Source organism: Rhipicephalus microplus, chromosome 3 (assembly GCF_043290135.1).
Source record: "Rhipicephalus microplus isolate Deutch F79 chromosome 3, USDA_Rmic, whole genome shotgun sequence".
Lineage (NCBI taxonomy): Eukaryota > Metazoa > Arthropoda > Arachnida > Ixodida > Ixodidae > Rhipicephalus > Rhipicephalus microplus.
In genome coordinates this window covers 158,815,666-158,825,182 of record NC_134702.1, presented here as the reverse complement: position 1 = coordinate 158,825,182, position 9,517 = coordinate 158,815,666, and the positions used below count along the sequence as shown (strand labels likewise).

Here is a 9,517-nt window from a genome sequence, read left to right as displayed (position 1 = left end):
CTTCGTTCTCCGGCATGGTCTAGTGGCTAGAATTCCTGGCCCTCACCCAGGAGGCCCGGGTTCGATTCCCGGTGTCGGAAGTATTTTATTTTATCTGCTATAATCAAGTCTCCAATTTGCGCACGCTATGTAACTTCAATACTTTTACCCTGTTGGCCGAATAACTAAGTGTTCGCTCCGTCTTTCTCCCTTTTCCGGCATGGTCTAGTGGCTAGGATACCCTGCTCTCACCCAGGAGGCCCGGGTACAATTCCCGGTGTCGAAAGTCTTTTCTTTTATCTGCTGTCATGAAGTCTCTAATTTGCGCATGGTATATAACTTCAAAAGTTTTACCTTGTTGGTCAAATGGCTAAGCGATCGCTCCGTCCCTCTACGTTCTCCGGCGTGCTTTAGTGGCTAGGATGCCTGACTCTCACCCTGGAGACCCGGGTTTGATTCCCGGTGTCGGAAGTATTTTCTTTTATCTGCTGTCATCAAGTCTTCAATTTGCGCATGCTATGTAACTTCAATACTTTTACCCTGTTGGCCGAATAACTAAGCGTTCGCTCCGTCTTTCTCCCTTTTCCGGCATGGTCTAGTGGCTAGGATACCTGGCTCTCACCCAGGAGGCCCGGGTACGATTCCCGGTGTCGAAAGTTTTTTCTTTTATCTGCTGTCTTGAAGTCTCTAATTTGCGCATGGTATATAACTTCAAAAGTTTTACCCTGTTGGTAAAATCGCTAAGCCATCGCTCCGTCCCTCTCCGTTCTCCGGCATGGTCTAGTGGCTAGGATACCTGGCTCGCACCCAGGAGGCCCGGGTGCGATTTCCGGTGTCGGAAGTATTTTCTTTTATCTGCTGTCATCAAGTCTACAATTTGTGCACGGTTTGTAACTTCAATACTTTTACCCTGTTGGCCAATTGGCTAAGCGATCTTTCCGTTACTCTCCGTTCTCCGGCATGGTCTAGTGTCTAGGATACCTCGCTCTCACCCAGGAGGCCCGGTTGCGATTCCCGGTGTCGGAGGTATTTTCTTTTATATGCTATCATCAAGTCTCCAATTTGCGCACGCTAGGTAACTTCATTACTTTTACCCTGTTAGCCGAATCGCTAAGCGATCGCTCCGTCCCTCTCCGTTCTCTGGCATGGTCTAGTGGCTTGGATACCTGGCTCTCACCCAGGAGGCCCGGGTACGATTCCCGGTGTCGGAAGTATTTTTTATCTGCTATTATCAAGTATGCAATTTACGCACGCTATGTAACTTCAATACTTTTACCCTGTTGGCCGAATGGCTAAGCGATCGCTCCGTCCCCTCTCCGTTCTCCGGCATGGTCTAGTGGCTAGGATACCTGGCTTTCACCCAGGAGGCCCGGGTTCGATTCCCGGTGTCGGAAGTATTTTCTTTTATCTGCTATCATCAAGTCTCCAATTTGCGCACGCTATGTAACTTCAATACTTTTACCCTGTTGGCCGAATCGCTAAGTGATCGCTCCGTCCCTCTCCGTTCTCCGGCATGGTCTAGTGGCTAGGATACCTGGCTCTCATCAGGAGGCCCGGGTTCGATTTGCGGTGTCGGAAGTATTTTCTTTTAGCTGCTATCATCAAGTCTTCAATTTGCGCACGCTATGTATCTTCAATAGTTTTACCCTGTTGGCCGAATGGCTAAGCGATCGCTCCGTCCCTCTTCGTTCTCCGGCATGGTCTAGTGGCTAGGATACCTGGCTCTCACCCAGGAGGCCCGGGTTCGATTCCCGATGTCAGAAGTATTTTCTTTTATCTGCTGTTATCAAGTCTCCAATTTGCGCACGCTATGCAACTTCAATACTTTTTTCCTGTTGCCCGAATGGCTAAGGGATGGCTCCATCCCTCTCCGTTCTCTGGCATGGTCTAGTGGCTAGGATACCTAGCTCTCACCCAGGAGTCCCGGGTTCGATTCCCGGTGTCGGAAGTATTTTCTTTTATCTGCTATCACCAAGCCTCCAATTTGCGCATGCTTTGTATCTTCAATACTTTTACCCTGTTGGCCGAATGGCTAAGCGATCGCTCCGTCCCTCTCCGTTCTCCGGCATGGTCTAGTGGCTAGGATACCTGGCTCTCACCCAGGAGGCCCGGGTACGATTCCCGGTGTCGAAAGTTTTTTCTTTTATCTGCTGTCATGAAGTCTCTAATTTGCGCATGGTATATAACTTCAAAAGTTTTACCCTGTTTGTCAAATGACTAAGCGATCGCTCCGTCTTTCTCTCTTTTCCGGCATGGTCTAGTTGCTAGGATACCTGGCTCTCACCCAGAAGGCCCGGGTACGATTCCCGGTGTCGAAAGTTTTTTCTTTTATCTGCTGTCATGAAGTCTCTAATTTGCACATGGTATATAACTTCAAAAGGTTTACCCTGTTGGTCAAATCGCTAAGCGATCGCTCCGTCCCTCTCCGTTCTCCAGCATGGTCTAGTGGCTAGGATACCTGGCTCGCACCCAGGAGGCCCGGGTGCGATTTCCGGTGTCGGAAGTATTCTCTTTTATCTGCTGTCATCAAGTCTCCAATTAGTGCACGGTTTGTAACTTCAATAGTTTTACCCTGTTGGCCAAATGGCTAACCGATCTTTCCGTTACTCTCCGTTCTCCGGCATGGTCTAGTGTCTAGGATACCTGGCTCTCACCCAGGAGGCCCGGTTGCGATTCCCGGTGTCGGAGGTATTTTCTTTTATATGCTATCATCAAGTCTCCAATTTGCGCATGGTATGTAACTTCAATAGTTTTACCGTGTCGGTCAAATGGCTAAGCGATCGCTCCGTCCCTTTGCGTTCTCCGGCGTGGTCTAGTGGCTAGGATATCTGGCTCTCACCCAGGAGACCCGGGTTCAATTCGCGGTGTCAGAAGTATTTTCTTTTATCTGCTATCATCAAGTCTCCAAATTGCGCACGCTGTATAACTGCAATACATTTACCCTGTTCGTCGAATGGCTAAGCGATCGCTCCGTCCCTCTCTTGTTCTCCGGCATGGTCTAGTGGCTAGGATACCTGGCTCTCACCCACGAGGCCCGGATTCAATTCCCGGTGTCAGAAGTATTTTTTTAATCTGCTGTCATCAAGTCTCAGATTTGCGCACGCTATGTAACTTCAATAGTTTTACCCCGTTGGCCGAATGGCTAAGCGATCGCTCCGTTCCTCTCCATTCTACAGCATGGTCTAGTGTCTAGGATACCTACGACACTCCCACCCAGGAGGCCTGCGTGCGATTCCCGGTGTCGGAAGTATTTTTTATCTGCTATCATCAAGTCTCCAATTTGCGCATACGATATAACTTCAATACTTTTACCCTGTTGGCCGAATGGCTAAGCGATCGCTCAGTCCTTCTCCGTTCTCCGGCATGATCTAGTGGCTAGGATACCTAGCTCTCACCCAGGAGGCCTGGATTCGATTCCCGGTGTCGGAAGTATTTTGTTTTATCTGCTGTCTTCAAGCCTCCAATTTGCGCATGCTTTGTAACTTCAATACTTTTACCCTGTTGGCGGAAAATCTAAGCAATCGTTCCGTCCTTCTCCGTTCTCCGGCGTGGTCTAGTGGCTAGGATATCTGGCTCTCACCCAGGAGACCCTGGTTCGATTCTTGGTGTCGGAAGTATTTTTTTATCTGCTGTCATCAAGTCTCCAATTTGCGCACCGTATGTAACTTGAATAGTTTCACCCTGTTGGCCGAATGGCTAAGCGATCGCTCCGTCCCTCTCCGTTCTCTGGCATGGTCTAGTGGCTTGGATACCTGGCTCTCACCAAGGAGGCCCGGGTACGATTCCCGGTGTCGGAAGTATTTTTTATCTGCTACTATCAAGTATCCGATTTACGCACGCTATGTAACTTCAATACTTTTACCCTGATGGCCAAATGGCTAAGCGATCGTTCCGTCCCTCTCCGTTCTCCGGCATAGTCTAGTGGCTAGGATACCTGGCTCTCACCCAGGAGGCCCGGGTTCGATTGCCGGTGTCGGAAGTATTTTCTTTTATCTGCTATCATCAAGTCTCCAATTTGCGCACGCTATGTAACTTCAATACTTTTACCCTGTTGGCCGAATCGCTAAGCGATCGCTCCGTCCCTCTTTGTTCTCCGGCATGGTCTAGTGGCTAGGATACCTGGCTCTCATCAGGAGGCCCGGGTTCGATTTGCGGTGTCGGAAGTATTTCCTTTTAGCTGCTGTCATCAAGTCTTCAATTTGCGCACGCTATGTATCTTCAATAGTTTTACCCTGTTGGCCGAATGGCTAAGCGATCACTCCGTCCCTCTCAAATCTCTGGCATGGTCTAGTGGCTAGGATACCTGGCTCTCACCCAGCAGGCCCGGGTACGATTCCCGGTGTCAGAAGTTTTTTCTTTTATCTGCTGTCATCAAGTCTCCAATTTGCGCACGGTATGTAACTTCAATAGTTTTACCCTGTTGGCCGAATGGCTAAGCGATCTCTCCGTCCCTCTCCGTTCTCCGGCATGGTCTAGTGTCTAGGATACCTGGCTCTCACCCAGGAAGCCCGGTTGCGATTCCTGGGGTCGGGAGTATTTTTTTTTATCAGCTATCATCAAGTCTCCAAATTGCGCACGCTATGTATCTTCAATACTTCTACCCTGTTGGCCAAATGGCTAAGCGATCGCTCCGTCCCTCTCCGTTCTCCGGCATAGTCTAGTGGCTAGGATACCTGGCTTTCACCCAGGAGGCCCTGGTTCGATTCCCGGTGTCGGAAGTATTTTCTTTTATCTGCTGTCATCAAGTCTCCAATTTGCGCACGCTATGTAACTTAAACAGTTTCACCCTGTTGGCCAATTCGCTAAGCGATCGCTCCGTCCCTCTCCGTTATCCGGCATGGTCTAGTGGCTACGATACCTGGCTCGCACCCAGGAGGCCCGGGTACGATTCCCGGTGTCAGAAGTTTTTTCTTTTATCTGCTGTCATGAAGTCTCTAATTTGCGCTTGGTATATAACTTTAATAGTTTTACCCTGTTGGTCAAATGGCTAAGCGATCGCTCCGTCCCTCTCCGTTCTCCGGCGTGGTCTAGTGGCTAGGATATCTGACTCTCACCCTGGAGACCCGGGTTTGATTCCCGGTGTCGGAAGTATTTTCTTTTATCTGCTATCATCAAGTCTCCAATTTGCGCATGCTATGTAACTTCAATACGTTTACCCTGTTGGCCAAATCGCTAAGCGATCGCTCCGTCCCTCTCCGTTCTCCGGCATGGTCTAGTGGCTAGGATACCTGGCTCGCACCCAGGAGGCCCGGGTGCGATTTTCGGTGTCGGAAGTATTTTCTTTTATCTGCTGTCATCAAGTCTCCAATTTGTGCACGGTTTGTAACTTCATTAGTTTTACCCTGTTGGCCAAATGGCTAAGCGATCTTTCCGTTACTCTCCGTTCTCCGGCATGGTCTAGTGTCTAGGATACCTGGCTCTCATCCAGGAGGCCCGGTTGCGATTCCCGGTGTCGGAGGTATTTTCTTTTATATGCTATCATCAAGTCTCCAATTTGCGCATGGTATGTAACTTCAATAGTTTTACCGTGTTGGTCAAATGGCTAAGCGATCGCTCCGTCCCTTTGCGTTCTCCGGCGTGGTCTAGTGACTAGGATATCTGGCTCTCACCCAGGAGGCCCGGGTTCGACTTGCGGTGTCGGAAGTATTTTCTTTTAGCTGCTGTCATCAAGTCTTCAATTTGCGCACGGTATGTAACTTCAATAGTTTTACCCTGTTGGTCGAATGGCTAAGCGATCTCTCCGTCCCTCTCCGTTCTCCCGCATGGTCTAGTGTCTAGGATACCTGGCTCTCACCCAGGAAGCCCGGTTGCGATTCCTGGGGTCGGGAGTATTTTCTTTTATCAGCTATCATAGAGTCTCCAAATTGCGCACGCTATCTATCTTCAATACTTCTACCTTGTTGGCCGAATGGCTAAGCGATCGCTCCGTCCTTCTCCGTTCTCCGGCATGGTCTAGTGGCTAGGATACCTGGCTTTCACCCAGGAGGCCCGGGTTCGATTGCCGGTGTCGGAAGTATTTTCTTTTATCTGCTGTCATCCAGTCTCCAATTTGCGCACGCTATGTAACTTCAATAGTTTTACCCTGTTCGCCGAATGGCTAAGCGATCGCTCCGTCCCTCTCCGTTCTACAGCATGATCTAGTGTCTAGGATACCTATTGCGCTCTCACCCAGGAGGCCCGCGTCCGATTCCCGGTGTCGGAAGTATTTTTTCATCTGCTATCATCAAGTCTCCAATTTGCGCATGCTATATAACTTCAATACTTTTACGCTGTTGGCCGAATGGCTAAGCGATCGCTCTGTCCCTTTCCGTTCTCCGGCATGGTCTAGTGGCTTGGATACCTGGCTCTCACCCAGGAGGCCCGCGTGCGATTCCCGGTGTCGGAAGTATTTTTTTACCTGCTATCATCAAGTCTCCAATTAGCGCATACTATATAACTTCGATACTTTTACCCTGTCGGCCGAATGGCAAAGCGATCGCTCAGTCCCTCTCCGTTCTCCGGCATGGTCTAGTGGCTAGGATACCTAGCTCTCACCCAGGAGGCCTGGATTCGATTCCCGGTGTCGGAAGTATTTTCTTTTATCTGCTGTCTTCAAGCCTCCAATTTGCGCATGCTTTGTAACTTCAATACTTTTACCCTGTTGGCCGAATATCTAAGCAATCGCTCCGGCCCTCTCCGTTCTCCGGCGTGGTCTAGTGGCTAGGATATCTGGCTCTCACCCAGGAGACCCTGGTTCGATTCTTGATGTCGGAAGTATTCTTTTTTCTGCTGTCATCAAGTCTCCAATTTGCGCACGGTATGTAACTTGAATAGTTTCACCCTGTTGGCTGAATGGCTAAGCGATCGCTCTGTCCCTCTCCGTTCTCTGGCATGGTCTAGTGGCTTGGACACCTGGCTCTCACCCAGGAGGCCCGGGTACGATTCCCGGTGTCGGAAGTATTTTTTATCTGCTATTATCAAGTATCCAATTTACGCACGTTATGTAACTTCAATACTTTTACCCTGTTGGCCAAATGGCTAAGTGATCGCTCCGTCCCTCTCTGTTCTCCGGCATGGTCTAGTGGCTAGGATACCTGGCTCTCACCCAGGAGGCCCGGGTTCGAATCCCGGTGTCGGAAGTATTTTCTTTTATCTGCTATCATCAAGTCTCCAATTTGCGCACGCTATATAACTTCAATACTTTTACCCTGTTGGCCGAATCGCTAAGCGATCACTCCGTCCCTCTCCGTTCTCCGGCATGGTCTAGTGGCTAGGATACCTGGCTTTCACCCAGAAGGCCCGGGTTTGATTCCCGGTGTCGGAAGTATTTTCTTTTAGCTGCTGTCATCAAGTCTTCAATTCGCGCACGGTATGTAACTTCAACAGTTTTACCCTGTTGGCCGAATGGCTAAGCGATCTCTCCGTCCCTCTCCGTTCTCCGGCATGGTCTAGTGTCTAGGATACCTGGCTCTCAACCAGGAATCCCGGTTGCGATTCCTGGGGTCGGGAGTATTTTTTTTTCAGCTATCATCAAGTCTCCAAATTGCGCACGCTATGTATCTTCAATACTTCTACCTTGTTGGCCGAATGGCTAAGCGATCGCTCCGTCCTTCTCCGTTCTCCGGCATGGTCTAGTGGCTAGGATACCTGGTTTTCACCCAGGAGGCCCTGGTTCGATTCCCGGTGTAGGAAGTATTTTCTTTTATCTGCTGTCATCAAGTCTCCAATTTGCGCACGCTATTGAACTTCAATAGTTTTACCCTGTTGGCCGAATCACTAAGCGTTCGCTCCGCCTTTCTCCTTTTTCCGGCATGGTCTAGTGGCTAGGATACCTGGCTCTCACCCATGAGGCCCGGGTACGATTCCCGGTGTCGAAAGTTTTTTCTTTTATCTGCTGTCATGAAGTCTCTAATTTGCGCTTGGTATATAACTTCAAAAGTTTTACCCTGTTGGTCAAATGGCTAAGCGATCGCTCCGTCCCTCTCCGTTCTCCGGCGTGGTCTAGTGGCTAGGATATCTGACTCTCACCCTGGAGACCCGGTTTTAATTCCCGGTGTCGGAAGTAATTTCTTTTATCTGCTATCATCAAGTCTCCAATTTGCGCATGCTATGTAACTTCAATACGTTTACCCTGTTGGCCAATTCGCTAAGCGATCGCTCCGTCCCTCTCCGTTATCCTGCATGGTCTAGTGGCTAGGATACCTGGCTCGCACCCAGGAGGCCCGGGTGCGATTTCCGGTGTCGGAAGTATTTTCTTTTATCTGCTGTCATCAAGTCTCCAATTTGTGCATGGTTTGTAACTTCATTAGTTTTACCCTGTTGGCCAAATGGCTAAGCGATCTTTCCGTTACTCTCCGTTCTCCGGCATGGTCTAGTGTCTAGGATACCTGGCTCTCACCCAGGAGGCCCGGTTGCGATTCCCGGTGTCGGAGGTATTTTCTTTTATATGCTATCATCAAGTCTCCAATTTGCGCATGGTATGTAACTTCAATAGTTTTACCGTGTTGGTCAAATGGCTAAGCGATCGCTCCGTCCCTTTGCGTTCTCTGGCGTGGTCTAGTGGCTAGGATATCTGGCTCTCACCCAGGAGACCCGGGTTCGATTCGCGGTGTCGGAATTATTTTCTTTTATCTGCTATAATCAAGTCTCCAAATTGCGCACGCTGTATAACTGCAATACTTTTACCCTGTTGGTCGAATGGCTAAGCGATCGCTCCGTCCGTCTACGTTCTCCGGCATGGCCTAGTGGCTAGGATACCTGGCTCTCACCCAGGAGGCCCGGGTTCGATTCCCAGTGTCAGAAGTATTTTTTTATCTGCTGTCATCAAGTCTCCGATTTGCGCACGCTATGTAACTTCAATAGTTTTACCCTGTTGGCCGAATGGCTAAGCGATCGCTCCGTCCCTCTCCATTCTACTGCATGGTCTAGTGTCTAGGATACCTACGGCGCTCTCACCCAGGAGGCCCGCGTGCGATTCCCGGTGTCGGAAGTATTTTTTTATCTGCTATCATCAAGTCTCCAATTTGCGCATACGATATAACTTCACTACTTTTACCCTGTTGGCCGAATGGCTAAGCGATCACTCAGTCCCTCTTCGTTCTCCGGCATGGTCTAGTGGCTAGGATACCTGGCTCTCACCCAGGAGGCCCGGGTACGATTCCCGGTGTCGAAAGTTTTTTCTTTTATCTGCTGTCATGAAGTCTCTAATTTGCGCATGGTATATAACTTCAAAAGTTTTACCCTGTTGGTCAAATGACTAAGCGATCGCTCCGTCTTTCTCCCTTTTCCGGCATGGTCTAGTGGCTAGGATACCTGGCTCTCACCCAGAAGGCCCGGGTACGATTCCCGGTGTCGAAAGTTTTTTCTTTTATCTGCTGTCATGAAGTCTCTAATTTGCACATGGTATATAACTTCAAAAGGTTTACCCTGTTGGTCAAATCGCTAAGCGATCGCTCCGTCCCTCTCCGTTCTCCAGCATGGTCTAGTGGCTAGGATACCTGGCTCGCACCCAGGAGGCCCGGGTGCGATTTCCGGTGTCGGAAGTATTCTCTTTTATCTG

General features: G+C 49.6%; 24 non-coding genes across 24 annotated transcripts; all 24 read left to right on the top strand.

Annotated features, from left to right (window-relative positions):
• The first annotated feature begins 8 nt into the window (after positions 1 to 8).
• On the top strand, positions 9 to 80 carry TRNAE-CUC (transfer RNA glutamic acid (anticodon CUC)). The gene has a single exon. It is a non-coding gene; the product is annotated as a tRNA-Glu (tRNA).
• Positions 81 to 563: 483 nt separating this feature from the next.
• Positions 564 to 635, top strand: TRNAE-CUC (transfer RNA glutamic acid (anticodon CUC)). Its single transcript has one exon. It is a non-coding gene; the product is annotated as a tRNA-Glu (tRNA).
• A 113-nt stretch (positions 636 to 748) lies between these two features.
• On the top strand, positions 749 to 820 carry TRNAA-CGC (transfer RNA alanine (anticodon CGC)). The gene has a single exon. It is a non-coding gene; the product is annotated as a tRNA-Ala (tRNA).
• Positions 821 to 1,118: 298 nt separating this feature from the next.
• TRNAE-CUC (transfer RNA glutamic acid (anticodon CUC)) lies at positions 1,119 to 1,190 on the top strand. The gene has a single exon. It is a non-coding gene; the product is annotated as a tRNA-Glu (tRNA).
• Positions 1,191 to 1,301: 111 nt separating this feature from the next.
• Positions 1,302 to 1,373, top strand: TRNAE-UUC (transfer RNA glutamic acid (anticodon UUC)). Its single transcript has one exon. It is a non-coding gene; the product is annotated as a tRNA-Glu (tRNA).
• Positions 1,374 to 1,670: 297 nt separating this feature from the next.
• TRNAE-CUC (transfer RNA glutamic acid (anticodon CUC)) lies at positions 1,671 to 1,742 on the top strand. The gene has a single exon. It is a non-coding gene; the product is annotated as a tRNA-Glu (tRNA).
• Positions 1,743 to 1,855: 113 nt separating this feature from the next.
• Positions 1,856 to 1,927, top strand: TRNAE-CUC (transfer RNA glutamic acid (anticodon CUC)). The gene has a single exon. It is a non-coding gene; the product is annotated as a tRNA-Glu (tRNA).
• A 113-nt stretch (positions 1,928 to 2,040) lies between these two features.
• Positions 2,041 to 2,112, top strand: TRNAE-CUC (transfer RNA glutamic acid (anticodon CUC)). Its single transcript has one exon. It is a non-coding gene; the product is annotated as a tRNA-Glu (tRNA).
• Positions 2,113 to 2,410: 298 nt separating this feature from the next.
• TRNAA-CGC (transfer RNA alanine (anticodon CGC)) lies at positions 2,411 to 2,482 on the top strand. Its single transcript has one exon. It is a non-coding gene; the product is annotated as a tRNA-Ala (tRNA).
• Positions 2,483 to 3,336: 854 nt separating this feature from the next.
• On the top strand, positions 3,337 to 3,408 carry TRNAE-CUC (transfer RNA glutamic acid (anticodon CUC)). The gene has a single exon. It is a non-coding gene; the product is annotated as a tRNA-Glu (tRNA).
• A 113-nt stretch (positions 3,409 to 3,521) lies between these two features.
• TRNAE-CUC (transfer RNA glutamic acid (anticodon CUC)) lies at positions 3,522 to 3,593 on the top strand. Its single transcript has one exon. It is a non-coding gene; the product is annotated as a tRNA-Glu (tRNA).
• Positions 3,594 to 3,886: 293 nt separating this feature from the next.
• On the top strand, positions 3,887 to 3,958 carry TRNAE-CUC (transfer RNA glutamic acid (anticodon CUC)). The gene has a single exon. It is a non-coding gene; the product is annotated as a tRNA-Glu (tRNA).
• Positions 3,959 to 4,625: 667 nt separating this feature from the next.
• TRNAE-UUC (transfer RNA glutamic acid (anticodon UUC)) lies at positions 4,626 to 4,697 on the top strand. The gene has a single exon. It is a non-coding gene; the product is annotated as a tRNA-Glu (tRNA).
• A 1,223-nt stretch (positions 4,698 to 5,920) lies between these two features.
• On the top strand, positions 5,921 to 5,992 carry TRNAE-UUC (transfer RNA glutamic acid (anticodon UUC)). The gene has a single exon. It is a non-coding gene; the product is annotated as a tRNA-Glu (tRNA).
• Positions 5,993 to 6,475: 483 nt separating this feature from the next.
• TRNAE-CUC (transfer RNA glutamic acid (anticodon CUC)) lies at positions 6,476 to 6,547 on the top strand. The gene has a single exon. It is a non-coding gene; the product is annotated as a tRNA-Glu (tRNA).
• Positions 6,548 to 6,843: 296 nt separating this feature from the next.
• On the top strand, positions 6,844 to 6,915 carry TRNAE-CUC (transfer RNA glutamic acid (anticodon CUC)). The gene has a single exon. It is a non-coding gene; the product is annotated as a tRNA-Glu (tRNA).
• A 110-nt stretch (positions 6,916 to 7,025) lies between these two features.
• Positions 7,026 to 7,097, top strand: TRNAE-CUC (transfer RNA glutamic acid (anticodon CUC)). The gene has a single exon. It is a non-coding gene; the product is annotated as a tRNA-Glu (tRNA).
• A 113-nt stretch (positions 7,098 to 7,210) lies between these two features.
• TRNAE-UUC (transfer RNA glutamic acid (anticodon UUC)) lies at positions 7,211 to 7,282 on the top strand. The gene has a single exon. It is a non-coding gene; the product is annotated as a tRNA-Glu (tRNA).
• A 296-nt stretch (positions 7,283 to 7,578) lies between these two features.
• TRNAE-UUC (transfer RNA glutamic acid (anticodon UUC)) lies at positions 7,579 to 7,650 on the top strand. The gene has a single exon. It is a non-coding gene; the product is annotated as a tRNA-Glu (tRNA).
• Positions 7,651 to 7,763: 113 nt separating this feature from the next.
• On the top strand, positions 7,764 to 7,835 carry TRNAE-CUC (transfer RNA glutamic acid (anticodon CUC)). The gene has a single exon. It is a non-coding gene; the product is annotated as a tRNA-Glu (tRNA).
• Positions 7,836 to 8,688: 853 nt separating this feature from the next.
• TRNAE-CUC (transfer RNA glutamic acid (anticodon CUC)) lies at positions 8,689 to 8,760 on the top strand. The gene has a single exon. It is a non-coding gene; the product is annotated as a tRNA-Glu (tRNA).
• A 298-nt stretch (positions 8,761 to 9,058) lies between these two features.
• Positions 9,059 to 9,130, top strand: TRNAE-CUC (transfer RNA glutamic acid (anticodon CUC)). Its single transcript has one exon. It is a non-coding gene; the product is annotated as a tRNA-Glu (tRNA).
• A 113-nt stretch (positions 9,131 to 9,243) lies between these two features.
• TRNAE-CUC (transfer RNA glutamic acid (anticodon CUC)) lies at positions 9,244 to 9,315 on the top strand. The gene has a single exon. It is a non-coding gene; the product is annotated as a tRNA-Glu (tRNA).
• Positions 9,316 to 9,428: 113 nt separating this feature from the next.
• On the top strand, positions 9,429 to 9,500 carry TRNAA-CGC (transfer RNA alanine (anticodon CGC)). The gene has a single exon. It is a non-coding gene; the product is annotated as a tRNA-Ala (tRNA).
• The last annotated feature ends 17 nt before the right edge of the window (positions 9,501 to 9,517 follow it).